At 42.7% G+C, this 18,586-nt stretch overlaps 1 protein-coding gene and 1 long non-coding RNA gene across 3 annotated transcripts in view; one reads left to right on the top strand and one right to left on the bottom strand.

Moving 5' to 3' along the window:
* LOC309616071 (uncharacterized protein) overlaps positions 1 to 18,586 on the top strand; it is a 382,792-nt gene that overhangs the window by 250,532 nt on the left and 113,674 nt on the right. The gene's annotated exons all lie outside the window — the stretch shown is intronic.
* Positions 5,185 to 8,456, bottom strand: LOC309616076. The gene is made up of 2 exons (XR_014237260.1): positions 5,919 to 8,456; positions 5,185 to 5,599 (listed from the first exon to the last, which is right to left on the bottom strand). It is a non-coding gene; the product is annotated as an uncharacterized lncRNA (long non-coding RNA).

The following is an 18,586-nucleotide window of genomic DNA, read 5'->3' on the forward strand; positions in this document are numbered from 1 at the left end:
CTGAGTGTCCTTGCTCCTGACTCCATATACCTCAGAGTCTTGGCTTTTCCAAGTAGCCTGGGTTGGAGAAGCTTCTAATTCATGGAAACTTCTGTTTTGTCCCTAAAAATCACACACACGTGCACATGCACACCCCCACATGCACACAAAGCAGAGAGACACAAAGTCCTTACTCACTTGCTTAGATGGGCAGAAAAATAGCAATAGAATAAAGAATGGGCAGGAGCTAATAAGTCAACAAATAATCTTGAATTATTAATGATTATTATAAAATACTTTAAATTTAGTGATATATATTTTACAAAGTTTCTTCATATGTGTACCATGTTTAATCTTCGTAATACCTTGTCAAGTAAGAAATCACAACCCCTATTTTGCAAGTGGAAACCCTGAGACTCAAAGACATTAAGCACTTGTCTTGAAGGCTCACAGATGTGTGCGTGCGTGTGTGTGTGTGTGTGTGTGTGTTCTCAATGGTGATGACACATTAGAATAATCAGGGAAGCCATTAAATAATGCCTGTGCCCAGGACTCACCTTAGGTAAATGAAATCGAAATCTCTGGAGATGGCCTGGCACAGATATTTCTTTTTAGGTTTCCAGATGATTCTAATACGCCAGCAGGGATGAGTACCAGAACCGAATTTAAAATACAAGTTTTCTGATTTCAAATGCCATGTTTTCAATGTTATATCAGAGTAATCGTTTGAATGTGGCCACTGAGGATGTAAATTCTTGCTTGCTCTGTGAGGTGGAGGCGACATGTGTTCCTTGGACATCTCCCGGAGCACTCAGCCATCCAGGGAGAGGGTCTGCAGCAGGAAATAGCGCGGGCGATAGGTGGGGGAGGGGAGAGGGAGGGGGGGAGGCAGGGGCGGGAGGACAGAGTACCACGCGCTTCAGGAAGGCCCACAGGTCCGCTTTCTTTCGATTGGTTGCATGGAGTTAGCATTCCTTAATGGTGTGGTGTCATTAAGTCCAGGGCATTTAGAGTCCATGGGGCATAAACATTGCTCACTAACTTCCAGTGTTTGGAATGGGACCTGGATAAGGAGAAGACCTAAGAAGCTGCAGCTCTTTTGTGCAGGGAATTGGCAAGCGTGCTTCACGAGGGTGATTGATGAATAATGTCCTTCTGACGACAGTGCTCTCTGCTATTAGGCTTCTTTTTCATCATCAGTCATTAGTTCCATCACCTTTGTCCCGCTAGTATCTATTTTGTACATGGGGAGGAACAAGAAGGAAGAAAAGACAAGCGGTGATTTCTTGCTATGCTCTCGCTGCATTATTTACGATGCAGATTCTTAGGGAAGACTGAGATCCATGATCCCATGATGAGCAAGCAGCATTCTAGTAAAAACAGCCTTCCCATGTTAGGGCTCTGGGCTTTTCACTTGAGTGATACTAATTTCCCTCTATCAGTTGGGAAAATATATTTAGAAATGCAGTTGAACTCATTTGAAATATATCTGCTTTGTTGGGTGAAGGATGGGAATCTTACTTACCTAAAAGATAGGTCATGAGAAAACCATAATTCAAAAAGAGTCATGTACCAAAATGTTCATTGCAGCTCTATTTACAATAGCCAGGACATGGAAGCAACCTAAGTGTCCATCGACAGATGAATGGATAAAGAAGATGTGGCACATATATACAATGGAATATTACTCAGCCATAAAAAGGAATGAAACTGAGTTATTTGTAGTGAGGTGGATGGACCTAGAGACTGTCATACAGAGTGAAGTAAGTCAGAAAGAGAAAAACAAATACTGTATGCTAACACATATGTATGGAATCTAAAAAAAGAAAAAAAAAATGGTCAGAAGAACCTAGGGGCAAGACGGGAATAAAGATGCATACCTACCAGAGAATGGACTTGAGGATATGGGGAGGGGGAAGGGTAAGCTGGGACAAAGTGACAGAGTGGCATGGACATATATACACTACCAAACGTAAAACAGATAGCTAGTGGGAAGCAGCCACATAGCACAGGGAGATCAACTTGGTGCTTTGTGACCACCTAGAGGGGTGGGATAGGGATGGTGGGAGGGAGGGAGACGCAAGAGGGAAGAGATATGGGGATATATGTATATGTATAACTGATTCACTTTGTTGTTAAGCAGAAACTAACACACCATTGTAAAGCAATTATACTCCAATAAAGACGTTAAAAAAAGAAAAAGAAAAAAGATAGGTCAGATGATTAGGAGAAAACCCCATGTAAAATATGTGCTTTCAGACCTTTTTTAGGTTTGGTTTTAAAAACTTAGGTTCTGTGTAAAATGATACAGTCTTTTTCATGGAGGATGTAAAAATTAAAGATTCTAAGGGAGCTAATAAGAAAAGGCATTGTTTGTAGAATAAAGGTTTAATCAGAAAAGAATAAAACTTGGAGAGAGTGGTTTCAAAAAGAAAAAGATAGAAAAAAGCAGCCGTTAAAGAAAATCCCTGGAGGCAGTCAGGTGTGGAGGGTCTTCTAGACTCAGAGATAAAAAGCAGACTGGTTTCTTATTACCTTAATGCTTCCTGCCTGCCTGGGTCCTGAGTAAAGACTGGAGTCAAGAGATCAGAGGGAAGAGAAAACACTTTCTAGAATGATAAGGACAGGCACGCTGAGAGACCTATGTTTAATTAGCGCAAGTGGCCGCAGTAGCTGAGTGGATCGAGGTGGGCCATGTAGGGGAAAAACCCTGGCAGATGGAAGAAGCAGGAGTGGCCTGAGGTGACAGTTTGGCCTCATGTCCCACGGCTGAGGTTCCTGAAACGCATATGAGCCCTGGAAGGGGTATGACCCTAAAATTCAACTTCACAACTGGCGAGGAAGACACATTCTAAGAAGGGAATGGGGGAAATGGCAGTGATTACATTAAGCTGTATGATTAAGTAAAGGCTGAACAATTAACATTTTTCTTAAGCATTAAAAAATATCGTAGTCTTTAAATGTATTTTACGTAGTATTTTTTGACTTACAGCCTGTTTAACGATTATACTATGTATAAAAGATTAATGAGTAGAGCTCTGTGCTAGTTTACTTCTCTCACTCACTAGTTAAAAGCTTGGTAGTCAGGCCACTGCAATGAAGGACGCAGCTGTGCGATCCTCTGGGGAAAGCCTGTCCTTTGATGAGGGGACATTAACTCCTGACAGTTAAAGTCACCATCTCAGCTACAACACGGCCATTACAAGCGTTTACAGCCCTTTTACAGGGCTGAAAAGCCACTCAGAGGATTCCTTCATTCGTTCAACCCATAATTGCATGTACTGTGTGCAGGGCACTTGCTGAGGCTTGGAGATCAAGAGATCCAGAACACCCCGCCTGCGGAAGCTCCAGTCTAGAGGAGACATGCGTGCAAGCTCACTTACATGTGCTGCAGAAAGGGTCAACTCAACACACTGTTTCACAAAGAAGTGGTTTGTGGTCTGATCTTAGACACAGGATGGAAGTTATGGGAAGAGGAATGGCTGCTTTCCTCACCAAAGTAAATTTATTTACAGATTTTCAGATTTATAGTTTTATGGATTTTTAGGGGGAAAAAAATTCTCTTAAGCACACGTGGTATTAAGAAGATGAGTTTTAGAGCCGCTCTGGGGTAAAGAGCCATATGGGTTTGGCAGGTTGCTTACCTTTTCAGAGCTGCAGGGAGAATTCCAGCTGTCACAGGGAGACATTTGATGGTTACAAGGAGTCAATGAGAGAATTTTGCAGGTGAAGCAATTGGCGTATGGGAAGTGATGGACAGTTTGTAGCTGTTCTTATGACAACGTCGGGAGAGGAACTCTGAAAGTCCTTCCTGCTCCAGGTCTGCACCATCCCCATCTGGTGACAGAAACCTCGCCACCTTCAGCCTTGCCTCTGCCCAGTCTGCCCACAACATCACCACCAGGGCCATAGCTCTGAAACCCAGAGCTCCCTCCCTGCTTCCCACTGAAACCCTGACTGACTCCACTGCCTGAAGACAAAATGCCCTTTCCCTGCTTGACACACAAGGCCGCCCAGGACCGACCAGGACCTCCTTTTCCCATCTTATCTCCTGCTCCACTCCTGCCCCTCTGAACCTTCTCCCTCCTGGACCAGACACCGAGCAGGACCCTGATCCCCGTACGTCCTTCCCCGACCCTCTTCCTCTGCACCTGCCCTTTCTTCCCTTGCGACGCCCCTGCCCCTCATCTCTCTGTAAACATCTTTTAAAATCCCAAGCATTCATGGAAAAGCTCTCCGGCCATAACCCTTCCATGGTGACATGTCTATGCTCTGGACTAAATGCACACAAGTGCTCGTACATTATGAGATAACTCGACCTGTTCATGGTTCCCTCTCCCTGTCTGTATCACAGACGCCTCAGGGTCTCATATTTGCCTTTGAATTCCCAGCCCAGTGCCTGGCATGTAGTTGGCCTTCAGTTATGTTTATTGAATTATATATGTAATTTTTTTTTTTTTTTTTTTTTTTGCTGATTTGGTTTAATGTGTATTTACAGATTCTTGTTTTCCTTGAGATAAAGTCCTGACAGTGTGTTGTTAGCTTAGCCGATAATTATACATCACGTTTCGGGCAGTTTATCTTCGTCATCGCATAACTTGGAATCGATTTGCTCGGCATCATAATTTGAGTCCCCTCTTCTCTGTGTCCTTGCATTGTCTACAGTGACCTATGGGTGTCCCAGAAGCGGTGTTGTCGTCCCTCTCTTCCCTGGTCCTTTTGATCCCCCCGCCGGCTCCCCCCCACCACCCCATGCCCTCTGACACCTTTGACCATTCGCTTTAATTGCACTCCATCTTTCTTATGATTTGCTCTGTGTCGTTTTGAGGCCCCCTGTTTCCAATGTCATCTGGTGTCCCCTGATGATATATCCTGGAACGAATTCAGTGTGTCTGGAATATGCATCTATTTGTCAGAATAACCTGTGCTCATCACCTCCACTGTCAGGCTAATAGCACTGGGGGATATTTATGGGGCTTTGCAGCTACCACAATGGCTCCTGCTGCCTCTGCTGATTGTTTTTCTGATACTAATGTTTGGATGTTGGCTAATTTTCTTAAGCATACTGCCAGGAAAATAGTGCTATTATAGAAAAGTCCTCTCTACAGAGATACCTATTGGCAACTTCATCCTGCATGGTATCAGGAGTCTGTTTTCCCCACCACCCCCAGACTTTCTAATCTTTGAATCACCTTTGACTTTGAGTTTCTTTGTAGGACATATTTGAAACAAATCATTGTTTCCATGCTTATCTTTATGTCACTGTCTTAAGTTTAAATCACTGATTCCATTGGATGAGAATTCAAATAGAATAAACACCACAGGCAAACGTTATCACCTCTCACACCCCCAAACCAAAAGGTGGTTTGATACACTGATCATTACCTTTGACTTTCCCATTAGTTTTCTGCCATCATTTAAAGTAATAACATACTTCCTGCTCTCAGTTTAACAGGCAGCCTCTATTCTTGGATACTCGTATTTTGATGTCACCCCTTTCCTTTTGCTTGGACAATTTGAGTCACTGATTTCTTTGACTGACTTTTTTTTCTCCATCTGAGCCTTTTCTATGTCCTTTTTCTCCATGGTTGTTTTACCTAATCTTGTATTATTATAAAACCTCATGGGGCTTCCCTGGTGGCGCAGTGGTTGAGAGTCTGCCTGCTGATGCGGGGGACACGGATTCGAGCCCTGGTCTGGGAAGATCCCACATGCCGCGGAGCAACTGGGCCCGTGAACCACAATTACTGAGCCTGCGCGTCTGGAGCCTGTGCTCCGCAACAAGAGAGGCCGCGATAGTGAGAGGCCCGCGCACCGCGATGAAGAGTGGCCCCCACTTGCCGCAACTAGAGAAAGCCCTCGCACAGAAACGAAGACCTAACATAGCAATCAATCAATGAATGAATCAATAAATAAATCTTTAAAAAAAAAAAAAAAACCTCATGGGAGGGATAAATCAGGAGTTTGGGATTAACATATACACACTACTATATATAAAATAGATAAGTAATAAGGACCTACTATATAGCACAGGGAACTCTACTCAATATTCTGTAATAACCTACATGGGAAAAGAATCTGAAAAAAATGGATATATGTATATGTATAACTGAATCACTTTGCTGTACACCTGAAACTAACACAACACTGTAATTCAACTGTACTCTAATATAAAAGTTAAATGAAAAAAAAAAAAGCAGCTCATTTCTTAGCACTCCACAGATTTGGAAGCTGTGCTAATTCGGAGCATTGTATGTGGAAATATGTCTCTTTTTTTTTATGTGACTTAAAAGACACAGCAAGCCCAGAATCCACTTATATCAGAGTCTGTTGAGAGAAACCACTGCCTTCTCTTGTGTGACGTCATCAGTCAGTTCCTAAGGGGAAGGAAAGCTGGGTCGTCTTCCTTCTTCCCTAATAATCGCCACTTCCTTGGTGTCCAACTTTCCACCTCCTATCCCTCCCAAAGTTTTCTTTAAAGCGAACACCCCATGTCCCCAGACTCTTCTCGTGTCCCCGCCGGCTTCCTGCATTATTACCTGGCTCTCATCTGGGACCACAATCTCCCCTGCAGCCCCCCTGTCATTGCTCTATATCCTCTCGCACTTCATGTATTTCAAGGACAGAGCATGGCGTTGACTTTCTCCTGGCTCCTCATTGCTCCTTTCAGATCCCAACTTCTCCACCTCTCCATCTGTAAAGCAAAAACGAAGTAACAACGACAAACCCTGGATTTTTGAGACTCAAGACACTTCACGCTAATCTCCGTCTCTTTCTCCCTATTGAGATTATCCAACTTCTAATCAAAAAAATCACAGATTTTGCACGTGACTTAGTCTTTTTCTTTTCCCCCAAGGTCTGTCATCCATGTGGGTGACTTCCGTACCTGCAGGCCCGTCCATCCATGACTTTCTCACCGCTGCAGACCTCCGCTCACTTTAGCTCGTCACTCCCGTGGCACACTGGCAGGCTTGTCAGGAAATACAACTGGGAACACCTCCAGAGTCTTTATTAGAGCAGTGATGTGGGACCACAGATTTTCTCCATCCTCTGCTAACTTGTTAAGCGACTTCCGCCAGGTCATTTCTTCCATCCGGCTGAGACGTCCGCCCTTTGGTCTTCCTACTTTTCCTCCAACTGCCTCTCCTTGGTCACCCAGCTGACATTGAATGCTCCATCTTGTTAATAATTCCTGCCAGTGTCTGAAGCCCTCTTGCCTTTTTGTTGCTATTGTTGTTGTCGTTTTTTCCAACTCATCTGACAAAAACACCACCTTGGAAGGACCCAACTACCTCATTCTTCTCTGCCTGGAGAAAGCACACATCAGGGGAAAGTGGTTCTACTGTAAATTCATGATCACTAACCTGCAGTGCTGCCGGGAAATCCTACTGGATTTTGTTGGTCAACATTCCTCCATTCTGCACCAGAATGATTTCAGATTCTTTCCAGTTTCCATAAATCTCCAGCACTTACCTGGTCCCACACTCCTAGTTGGTGACCTCATTTCTTGTTTTACAAATGGAAAAACTAGCCATCAGGTAGAGATCCCATCATCTTCTGAAAAACACAAGCAAACCTACTTCAATTCTGCTCACTCTACCTTCCCTTCCTTGCGACATAATAAGGCAAACACATCCATTTATCTTCTCGACTCTACCTTCTGCCATCTTATCCTTTCTCTCTGGAATGTCTTTAATTTCTTTTTTCTCCAGAATCATTTTTACTGGCTCTTTAATATATTTGCATTCTACAGAAATTATCATTTAGTTTAAAAACCTATATAGGCACCGTCTATTGTAGAAAGGCAGCAGAAAGGTGTGGTTAAGGGCATAAAATCTAGAGCCGTATTGCCTGGGGCCAATGCCCTGTCTTGCTACTCTTTAGCTTTGGGACTTAGTAGGTTATTTAAACTGTTCATGCTTCAGTTTATCTATAAAATGTGGGTGATGACCATACAGTTCTGATGGATACTGAATCAATATACAAAAAATGATTAAAAAGGTGTTTGACATATGGTAAGCTTTATACAAGTGTTTGCTATTATTATTAGTTTGTTTCCTAATTGGATCACAGATTTACTTACAGTTTTTTGCTTGTCCTGACGTTTATAATTACATGCCTTTTCCTGAATGGCCCGAGCTGGACCATTTTCTTTCTAGATCTGCTCTACACCTGTTCTGCTCTCATCCTGGGACTTGACTTTACCTTTTCTTGGCTTGCATCCATTGTTTCCTGAATTATCCTTTTGTGTTTTTTCCCATTTGCTTTTGCTGGCTTATATTTGTAAGAAGTTTCAGAAAAGGGTAGGTGGAAGGTACAATTTATGGATCTCTGATTGTCTGGAAAGGTGGTTAGCATCTCACATTTGATTTATAATTTGAGTCCCAAATCATTTTCCACCAGGTTTTAAAGGCATTTCTCCATTGTCTTCTTTCACCAGGGTTGCTGATAAGGTATCTGATAGCACTTTCATTCTTGTTCTTTGATAGGTTTTGCCCCTGCCTCCCAATCTGCCCCGCCCCCCCCACCCATAGAAGCATTTAAGACTTTTAACATTTTTTTTTAAATATACATTTATTTATTTATTTATTTTTGGCTGCATTGGGTCTTCGTTGCTGCATGCAAGCTTTCTGTAGTTGCACTGAGCAGGGGCTACTCTTTGTTGTGGTGCGTGGGCTTCTCATTGCGGTGGCTTCTCTTGTTGAGGAGCACGGGCTCTAGGCGTGCAAGCTTCAGTAGTTGTGGCTCGCGGGCTCAGTAGCTGTGGCGCACGGGCTTAGGTGTTCCGCGGCATGTGGGATCTTCCTGGAGCAGGGCTCGAACCCGTGTCCCCTGCATTGGCAGGCGGATTCTTAACCACTGCGCCACCAGGGAAGTCCCAGGACTTTTAACTTGGCCCTTGTGAAAAGACACGAGGCTATTTCTGCATCCATTTTGCTTTATACTCATCAGATTCTTTTGATTTGAAGAAGGGTGACTTTTTCTAGGATTGGAATTCTTTTCCTATTATGTCTTCATAATTTCTTCCTTACTCCTTCTCTTTTCTCAGTTTATGAGATGTATTATTTGAATATTACACCTCCTGGATTTGTTCCCTATGCTGCCTGTGTTCTTTTATATTTCCTATTTCTGTCATGTTGTTCCACATTCTGGGAGATTTCCTAGATTTTATTTTCTGTCCCTTTTATTGATGTAGTTTTTAATTTCGTCAGTTATATACAACTCCTCACCTGTTCTTGTAATCTTTTCGTAGAATTCTATTACTATCTTAAAATAGAATATTTTTCTCAAATCTTTCTCATCTTATTGAGAAGTTCTTTTTGTTTTTGTTTTTTTTCCTTCTATAAGGTCTCTTGATTGTCTGAATTGTGTGTGTCTTTCTGGGTTCAGTTCTACTGTTAGTTTTTTCTCCGTCTCACTTTTTCAGATGGATGTGGTTCCTCCTTGATAGTCGGCTCCTTTTTAAGACGGAAGGATTGGGAACTGGGTGGGGTTCTCTGCTGCACTGCAAGGAAGTCCACCTCCACGTACACATTCAGCCTTCTCCTTGTCACGGGGCGGACTAGCTGGGGCCCCTGGAATGTGGATCCAGCCTGTTACCTGGCTTCTCTTTAGCGGGAACGGGCAGAGAGAGAGCCTGCTGTCAGCTGCAAGCTCCTCCTTCCACCTCAAAGGGAATGTCAGGACCAGCAGAGCCGTGCTGTGGAGGGCCAGTGCCCACATTTTTTTCCCTTTGGTGGTCGTTTTCCTGATGCTAAGCCCCTGGTTAGCTGTGCGTGTCGGATCTTCAGTGAAAGTAAATGTTCACGCGGTTCTCTCTTGTCAGCCACACTGTTTCTGTTTTTGTTTTTCCTTCTTCTCCCCTGTACCTGATGGTTTTCTCCTGTATCACACCCTCTTGGTGTGGATGCGTAGAATCGGCCCAATTCCTGGGCCCCTTCACTGAGGAGTGTATTCTGGCTGCCCTCTCTTGTTTCGATTTCATGTGCCCAGAGGCTTGGCTTTCTGTTTTCCAGTAACTCATTGATAATGTATATCTGATGATGACTTCCCCCCTTTTTTCTCGTTCTTTTTTAAAAATTGAAGTGTAGTTAATTTACAAACTTGTGTTAATTTCTGCTGTACAGCAAAGTGATACAGTTATATATATACATGCTTTTTCATATTCTGTTCCATTATAGTTTATCACAGGACATTGAATATAGTTCCCTGTGCTATACGGTAGGACCTTGTTGTTTATGCATTCTACGTGTAATAGTTTGCAGCCGCTAACCTCAATGTTCCCCCCCCCTTTTTTTCTTTATAGCTACAGATTTATTGCTTTTTATACTTCTTATGGACTTTAAGACAAATGGGAAGTGATCCACGCACTTATTTCTGCCAATTTGAACTTGCAGCTCTCATAACTAGTTTAAAAATTCATGAATGAAGAATTCTTTTTGAGGAATTATTAGTTATTAGGCACAAGGCTTGAGACTTTCCTCTCTATCATCTCATTAACTTCTCATAATCACCCTAAGTAGCCACATTTACAAATGAGGAAATTGAGGTTCAGAGAAGTCTATTAATTGCCTGAAGTTGCACAGCTCTTAAATGGTAGAACCAGTATTCAAACTCAGGCCTTCTGATTCTGAGTCAGGTGTGTTTTTATTTACAGTATAGCTGAAAACAAACGAGTCATCTTGGACTTTGGGGAAGGTTGGAGATGATGAAGAAAAATGGATATTTGTACTTAATCACGTGTGTGAGATGGATCTTTCTTTTACAATAGGGAGCAGACATCAACTCTGAGCCTGTCCCTGGGAATTCACATAAACAGGGAGAGTAACTTGATGGTCAGAAACAGGAGAATATTTTTGAGAACTAAAAACTTTTGAGGACAGAATTAGGTCCAAAATGGTCACAAAGGGGAGACAAGAAAAAACAAATATAACCAGAGTAAGTTTCACGGGGTTAGGGTTATCAGATTTAGTAAACAAAAATATAGGACACCCAGTTAAATTTGAATTTCAGATAGACAATGCATAATTTTTAGTGTATGTCCCAATACGAAATGATTTGTTGTTTATCTGAAATTCAAATCTAACTGGGCTTCCTGTGTTTTATCTGGCAACACTACATAGGGATAAATGCATTTTCATGAATTTTAGCCTCAAAACTTATACAGTTGTAGGAAGGGGACTCTGATAGGGGTTTCTGTGAGAAGACTTAACTGTTTAGATTGATTGCAATATCAGTATGACTCTGTAGTGTCCTTAAAAAAAAAGAATAAGATCTGAGGCCAGATTTTTAAAAAGTATGCCCCCTAAGGAAATATTTCGCAATATATGGTCTGAGGAATACCTGCTCATCAAATGCAGCTGTCTGGGCCCCTAGAAACCGGAATGTATAAGAAAAGGGCTTAGAAATGTCCATTTTTAACAAGTCCCCTAGGTAATGCTTGGACACATACAAGTTTCAGAATTACTGATAAAGAAAAAAGAGAGGTCTCATCAGGTGCTGGTCAGGCCACACCTAGCCAACTGTGTTCAGTTTCCAGAGCTGCGTGTTACAAACACAGATCCTGAGAAATGAAACTGGGGCGCTGAAAGGCTTTGCTAGGGCGCTCTATGCGAAACCTCAGAAGGGGCCAACACTGTTTAACCCAGAGAACTTTCAAGAAACATGAGAGCTTTACTCAAATATCACTGCAGAAGAATATTTGGCTTTTTTTCCCCAATGTGTGCCCAGAAGTTAGAATTAAGATCAATAAATAGAAATCACGAGCAACGGTGGGCTTAATATAAGGATGAATTGTTGCACCATTATTCTACCTAGAAATGGAATGGACCTCCTTTAAAGAGACTGCTTCTCCATCACTGGGGTGTTTTGAAAATGAAGGATGAAGGCTTGCCAGAGATTCTGTTGAAGGGATCCCCTCAGAGGCTGGCCTTAGGGTGGGTTCTCTGAGTGAGCGCCAGACACTGCCCGAGGCCCCTGCCCATAAATCTCAGACTCAATATTGAGAAGCAGCACGTCTTCACTGAGATGGATAAAAATCATTAAAGGGCCGAAATTTCTTAAAAAATTAAAATAACCAGCCCTCTGAATTTTGACCAGAGGAGAAACTGTTGATAGTGATATATTGATTTTCAAAATCACGTTGGACTCGGGTGAATGTGAACTTAAGGCTCTTATTGTGGAGATGAGAGAAGCAATGCCATTGTCCACAGAGGTTTATCTTTCAAAGGCTGGGTTTGTTCATGGGGCAGACTGTAGGAATCTCCTTTTCCAGAGTGATATCTTTCTGCTAAGACTGAGTCAAGTTCAGCTGAGGTGTGAAGTGGACAGCGGGATAGAGAGAAATATCGAGATTCCATATTACTCTTGGAAATCATAACATCCTTATTTAGCTTTTAAAAATAGTTTTCCTTTAAAATTAAACGTGAATAACCGGGAAGGCAACACATATTTCTTTGAAAACTATGAAATTCTGTATTTATTCTTTTTTAATTTGAAATATTTGAAAGTACGGGGTGTATTTTACTCCATCCAGCAAACTCACGTTCCACGTTCCATATTTGAAGTGAAATGTGATAAATTATCTTGAGAGGAAAGGAAACACCTTTGAGTTAAACCCTCAAGTTCATGTCGATTTCAGCGGGAGATGCAGCTGCTTAGGAACTAAGGGTTTTTTTTTCCTTTTCGTCATACAGTGGATTTTTTTTTTATAGTAATCTTTTATTTATTTATTTATTTATTTATTTATTTATTTATTTATTTATTTATTTATTTATTTTTGGCTGTGTTGGGTCTTCGTTTCTGTGCTAGGGCTTTCTCTAGCTGCGGCAAGTGGGGGCCTCTCACTGTCGCGGCCTCTCTTGTTGCGGAGCACAGGCTCCAGACGCGCAGGCTCAATAGTTGTGGCTCACGGGCCCAGTTGCTCCGCGGTATGTGGGATCTTCCCAGAGCAGGGCTCGAACCCGTGTCCCCTGCATTGGCAGGCGGATTCTCAACCACTGCGCCACCAGGGAAGCCCCATACAGTGGATTTTAAAAAGGGAGCCCACATATTATTCAGATGAGGTCATGGGGTCTTAACTCATCCAGGTGAGCTGACTGACTGCAGTTCTGGGGTTTCTGTAACCCCTGTGCTGACGCTGGTTCAGACCCTGAGTAGCTTGTTCATCCTTCTTAGTCTTGTTATTTTAATAGTCAGCCTTTGTCTTTGTCCTGTACTTTGCTTTCCTAAGGAAAAGACAAAAAAAAAAAACAAAGGTAAGCAAGGAGAACTGCCAGATGTTTGAATAGGGAGTAAACAGCTGGAGAGGGGCGCTGGGTCGGGTCACGGGAGAACGGAGGAAATATCTGTGCCCAGGAGGCTACTCTGATTATTCATTCAATTTCGTGGTCTGAGACTGGGAAGGGGAAAGAGAGTCGGGGTGGAGGTGATGGCGGGGGTGAGGAGAGGGCGAAGGAAGGGCGGGGCTTGTGTGGGAGGGGAGCCCAGAAAACCCGGCCTTGGCCCCAGGGAAGGAGGCCAGCGCCCCGGCTGGCAAGGAAAGCGTGCTATTGTTAACTTCAGTGACTCTGGTCAAAGTTGTAGAAGGACCCAGAAGACCAGACTGGAGAGGCAGCTTTGTCCCAGGATGGGGCTTCCCATGGAAGCTTTGCCCGCCACTCAGAAGGGGTTAGAGGCCGGGTCCGCAGATGGAGCTGTGAAACCAGCGACGTGGAGAAGGATGAAGGCGGAGGGAGGAGAGGGGGATGCCCGTGGGGCAGAGCGCTGGGACGCCCTCCTGCAGGGACCACGTGGACACCCGGCCGGGAGGGAGCTCCCCGGGGGTGAGGCTGCCCCGCGGCCCGCAAGGCGTCTGCCCAGGCTTGTTAAGGTTCCTTGAAGGCGCTCTGGGTTCTCTTCTGAACATAGTCCTGGACGTTGTGCTGCTCAGCGGGGTGGAATCTAAATTAAACAAGACGCTGAGACGAAGAAGTCAATGACTCTTTGGCCTTGGAGACAACATGGAGTGAGGCGTGTGAAGGGCCTCCTTCAGGGGATGTCACCGAAACGCAGCGGATTTTTCCAGGAGCTTTCACGTCTTCCGACTGCATTCTAATATCTAATTTGATGCCAGAATGTTTGTGTCTTTGGTCAGAAACTACTCCATGTAAAATTGTATTTTTATTTTATGTCTCTTGGCGTGTAGAACTGGTAGGATTTACCTTTCGAATAAAGAGACTGTGTCTGCTGTTATATACTGCCCTCTGCTGGCCGCCTCGATTGTGTTTGACCAGCTGCTGGAGTCAATGTTTAAGAATGAGGTTGGATTAATTTAAACAAATAAATAAATTTGACTTTTTTTCTCCTCCTTCTGGGCAAACCTAAAAAAACCCCCAAAAACCCAAAAAACAAAAAAAACTAGGTTGTTACCACATTTAAAATAATAAAGAGATTGAAGGATGTTATTTCTTAATCTTTCTACATCCTCCTAAAATCATAGAAAAAATTTTAAGGTGAAACCAGAGTTCGGCACTCTGATATTATCTTTCTGCTTTAATGTGTTTAAGAGTGTTCTTAGGAGACTAGGAGACTAGAAATTCCTGAGTTAATTTTTATTTATTAAACACCAAATCATACAACTTTGCAAAATATTGGACCCTGTCAGCAATCCTCGGTATGTAAAGAAAACATCTCAGTCCAAAATCAAAGAGTAAAATGAAGAAGGCAGCAAAACATCTTTGAAACCCAAACCAGACTTTGTAAGACATTCTTGAGGTACGGCTTCTAAATATTAGGGTATGTGAGACAGCTCTCCAGCAGCAGCCATCAGACATGTCATGCTTTGTAATAACTTAAAACAAAAGTTCAGAAACTGTGGATTCATGCTTAATTGTCAAAGGAACTGAGATGGAGTGAGAGTTAGTCGCCAAGCCTGGGTTAGAATTAATTGTCTCAAAATCCTCAGCCTATCGCTTTGTCTGCTGAACAAAGCTCTGTCTTTCACAGTAATTAGGAGAAAGAATTTGGTGTGTCAAACACTTCCTTGCAAAACCAAGGTTGAGTGGTGAATTCTAATGAAAGTCATTTTATTATTAAAAGAAAGCCAAACACACTTTACAAACATCTTTAAAAAGGGAAGCCACAGCACGGAAATGGACTGATCATTGTTTATGGAAATGAAGTCTGTTTTAGAGTTAGCTCTGTTCTGTTGTGGATAATTATTTGGGGGTTTGGAGGAGTCTCGTTTGGCTTTTTCCTGGGTTCTTTAAATTAAATAGCACATCTCCGTTCCGTTCTGGTTGAGTAGACTTCTTCAGGGTATTGGGGTGTCACATCACTTCCTGGATGAACAGTTGGTTGCTGAGCGCAGGTTTATTGAAAGCAAGAAACTCGTTTAAATAAGTCTTTGGTCACGCTGTCGAGGGGGTTAACTCTCTGTCCGCAGCGCTGCACATGCAGGGGGACGTTCCTAAAAGAACCTCTGCTTCTCTGACGATGTAGGTCTTAGCGAAGCCTTTTCTGTACATCTAAGACTTCGTGTTTATTTTATTATACACAGTCTTAATTTGAGTCTGAAAAGGGCAGCTCCAGGACAGACATAAAATTAACTTCTCTTTCAGTGTCCTAACCTTTGGGTTTTAATTTATTCACTTGTCAATCTTATGAATGCCTCATGAAGTCCAGCCATTGATTTCCGTGGCCAATGCTATTTTTCCTGTTTATTATAATATATTGTCCCATTGTTGCCGGCCGTTTGCCCTCAGTTAAATTTCCCACGCAGTGCACAGGAAACTGCTCCACGGCCTCAGACTTCCTTGGATTGATTTTCACAGAGGCCGGGAGGGACCTGCCCACTTCTGGGTCCTTTGTGCCGAGCCTGCCTTGGCTCTGTAAACCACCCTGGGGACACTTCCTTCCAGGCACCCAGCGCAGACGGCCTCCTGGGCTCAGTCCCACGCAGCCCCTGGGAAAAGCTCCCTTATCAGCACCGAATATTATGTCATTTCTTTTTAACATACGATGTTTATTGTCTTTAGAGCCCGCTCTGTGGGAATGTTCTTTTCAAGGGCGACAATGGGGAACCACAGAACAAACCTGGTGAAATCACTCAGCCCCGGCGCGTCAGGCTTTCCAGTCCTTCGTAATTAGAAAACAAAACCCCCAGCCACAATACCAACGCTGTCTTCACACTCTCTGGCTGCTGAAATATGTATTAGTAAAAAGCTTTATCACCAGTGCATTATCCACCCCCCGCTAAATGCAGGTTATAAAAAACACTGAGAACCATTTGGGATGAACCAGGAAACCTAAAGGGCTCTTTTTTTAAAAAAAAACTAAGTCAACGTTTATGTTACTATTTTGAGTTTCACTAAACACTTTCTTAAGCTTTTCCAGGCAGAGTCAGCATCTAGTTGGGATTTAAGAGACACCTGCCCTACATGTACTCAGATCTTAGTGTGAAATACTTTTAAACTCAACAAGTTGTCTTAGACAACACAGATGGTGTTTTGTATTTTTTAAAAAGTAGGGTCACCACAATTGTTGATTTGCTAACTTATGTGCATACCATCAAACTCAACATATTTTTTTCTTTTTGTAAATTTGCCTTTTTAGGACAAGTTTGTTTATTACAAAAGATAACACACAAGGTAGTAGATAACTTATTAAAAGTCAGGTGCCATCCTTTGAAAATGATTATTAATTTACACTCTGAAATTATGTTCCCCTAAGGAGCTCATTATCAATTAGAAAACCTCCTGCAGGAGGTGGTTGACAGATGAAGCCATTTCCACAACCACAGCTACAATCCCATGGAGGCATCTATATGCAAAGGACACTTCGGGATTTGGGGGTTCTTTTTTTCGAGTGTAGAAGATTTCAGAGGTCATAGAGAAAGATGTAAATTTTATGGAGGCTTTACCAAGGGAACTCAGTCAGAGCTGTCAAACAGATGGATCTGTGGGGAGGAAACTCACTTTCTATTTCTGAGTTGTGATGGTACAGAGTGAGTCATTCCCCCTGTGAAAATCAATAGCCAATTTATAGATCTAAGGACAGAATTAATGATTTTGATCAGTTGAAAACTAAATCTTGTTCATTTGCATCAGCAATGGGCAGTATTCCTAGAGTTTGACTGGGTTTCATTAAATCATTTCCTAAGTTTTGACTTGGTTGAATCATCCAAATCACAAATAGGTTCTCAGACAGGACGTTACAGGACAAGTTCTTTTTTTTTTTCCCCATCTCACTTTGAGGTCCTCCTCTTCATACCCTTAAAACTGGTGTTTCCTGGGGTCTTTTCCTTGGCCCCCTAGTATCCTTTTTTCTATCTCCCTGGGTGATCTGTTTTACGCATTTCTGTTTTACTCTTTTGGAAACCGGAAGTCACAGGTATTAGGTCTGCATTTGAACCCTATTTATTTCCCTGGAACAAGTCACCTGGATGGGAGACAAACTCTTCATTTTACCCTCCAAAATTTCATTCAATTGTACTCTTCTCCTTTTGGGGGGAGTAAGGGGGTCTTTTATAGTGAATACATATGAGGCATCAAAATGAGATGACCAGATAATTTAATTTGACATGTACGGATATTGGGAAATGTCCCAGATAGGTTCTTCTTCAGGTGACATATTGGTAAATGGAATACAGACTGGGAGAATTTTCTCCCCCTAGTAAAGTGATTGATATTGTAGTTTACAGATTTGAACAGATTAATAACAGAGCCATGTAGGAAGCAAGCTACTATTTTAATTATGGATTTCAGCATTCATTCTCTAATGGATATTCCTGCTGTCATATTTCTCACTTGCTGTCTTCTTAGACCATAGTTTTAACATTTTATAAGTTTTGGCCAGTATCAGCAGACTATGTATATTGGATCCAAGGATTTTTGTTCACAAATTTCCTTACATAGTGATTGAAAATAATCCCAGATATAAGGGTACAGAAATGTTCTGTCAACTACCCTTGAGAAAATGCTCATTGTTCTCCTGGGGGTGTGAATAGAACTGTGGTCTCAGGTGGTCTCCTGGCCCTCTGACTTTAGGCTGATCCAAAGAAGAGTGGGGAATTTAAATTTGTGAGGAAGGAAGGCCACTGGGGGGCTGGACAAAGGATTCTAGTGTAGTCAACTGAGTGTCTATCTGGGGAGATGATCTACGAATACTCTAGAATGTCTGGCTTCAGTGATCGGCTCCTTGATAGTACTGATATCTACGACTGGGAAAATGTTAAGAGGCACCAGTCTTGGTTGGAAAGATGAGTAGCTCCAAAGCTCAGTTGAGGACATGTTGAATGTGGGATGACAAGCCTGTGGTACATCCAGACATCCACGTCCCAAGGGCCATGGCTCTGAGCAGGCAGAAGGGATGGGGGCCAGGAAGGGTAGTGAATCTCCCATCCCTGACGTCATCAAAACCTTGAGGGCACAAGATCACCCAGGGAGATGATAGGAAGGAGACTAGTGGGCCAAGGAGAAAACCCCAGGAAACACCAATTTTAAGGGCATGAAGAGGAGGACCTCAAAGTGAGGTGGGGAAAAAATGATGTAGAAGAAGAATCATAAGAGGATAGCGTCATAGAAATTGTGTCAGTGAATCCTTGTTACAACCTTTACTCGGAGCCATT

Source organism: Balaenoptera borealis (genome assembly GCF_965194805.1).
Source record: "Balaenoptera borealis genome assembly, chromosome: 18".
In the NCBI taxonomy this organism is placed as follows: Eukaryota; Metazoa; Chordata; class Mammalia; order Artiodactyla; family Balaenopteridae; genus Balaenoptera; species Balaenoptera borealis.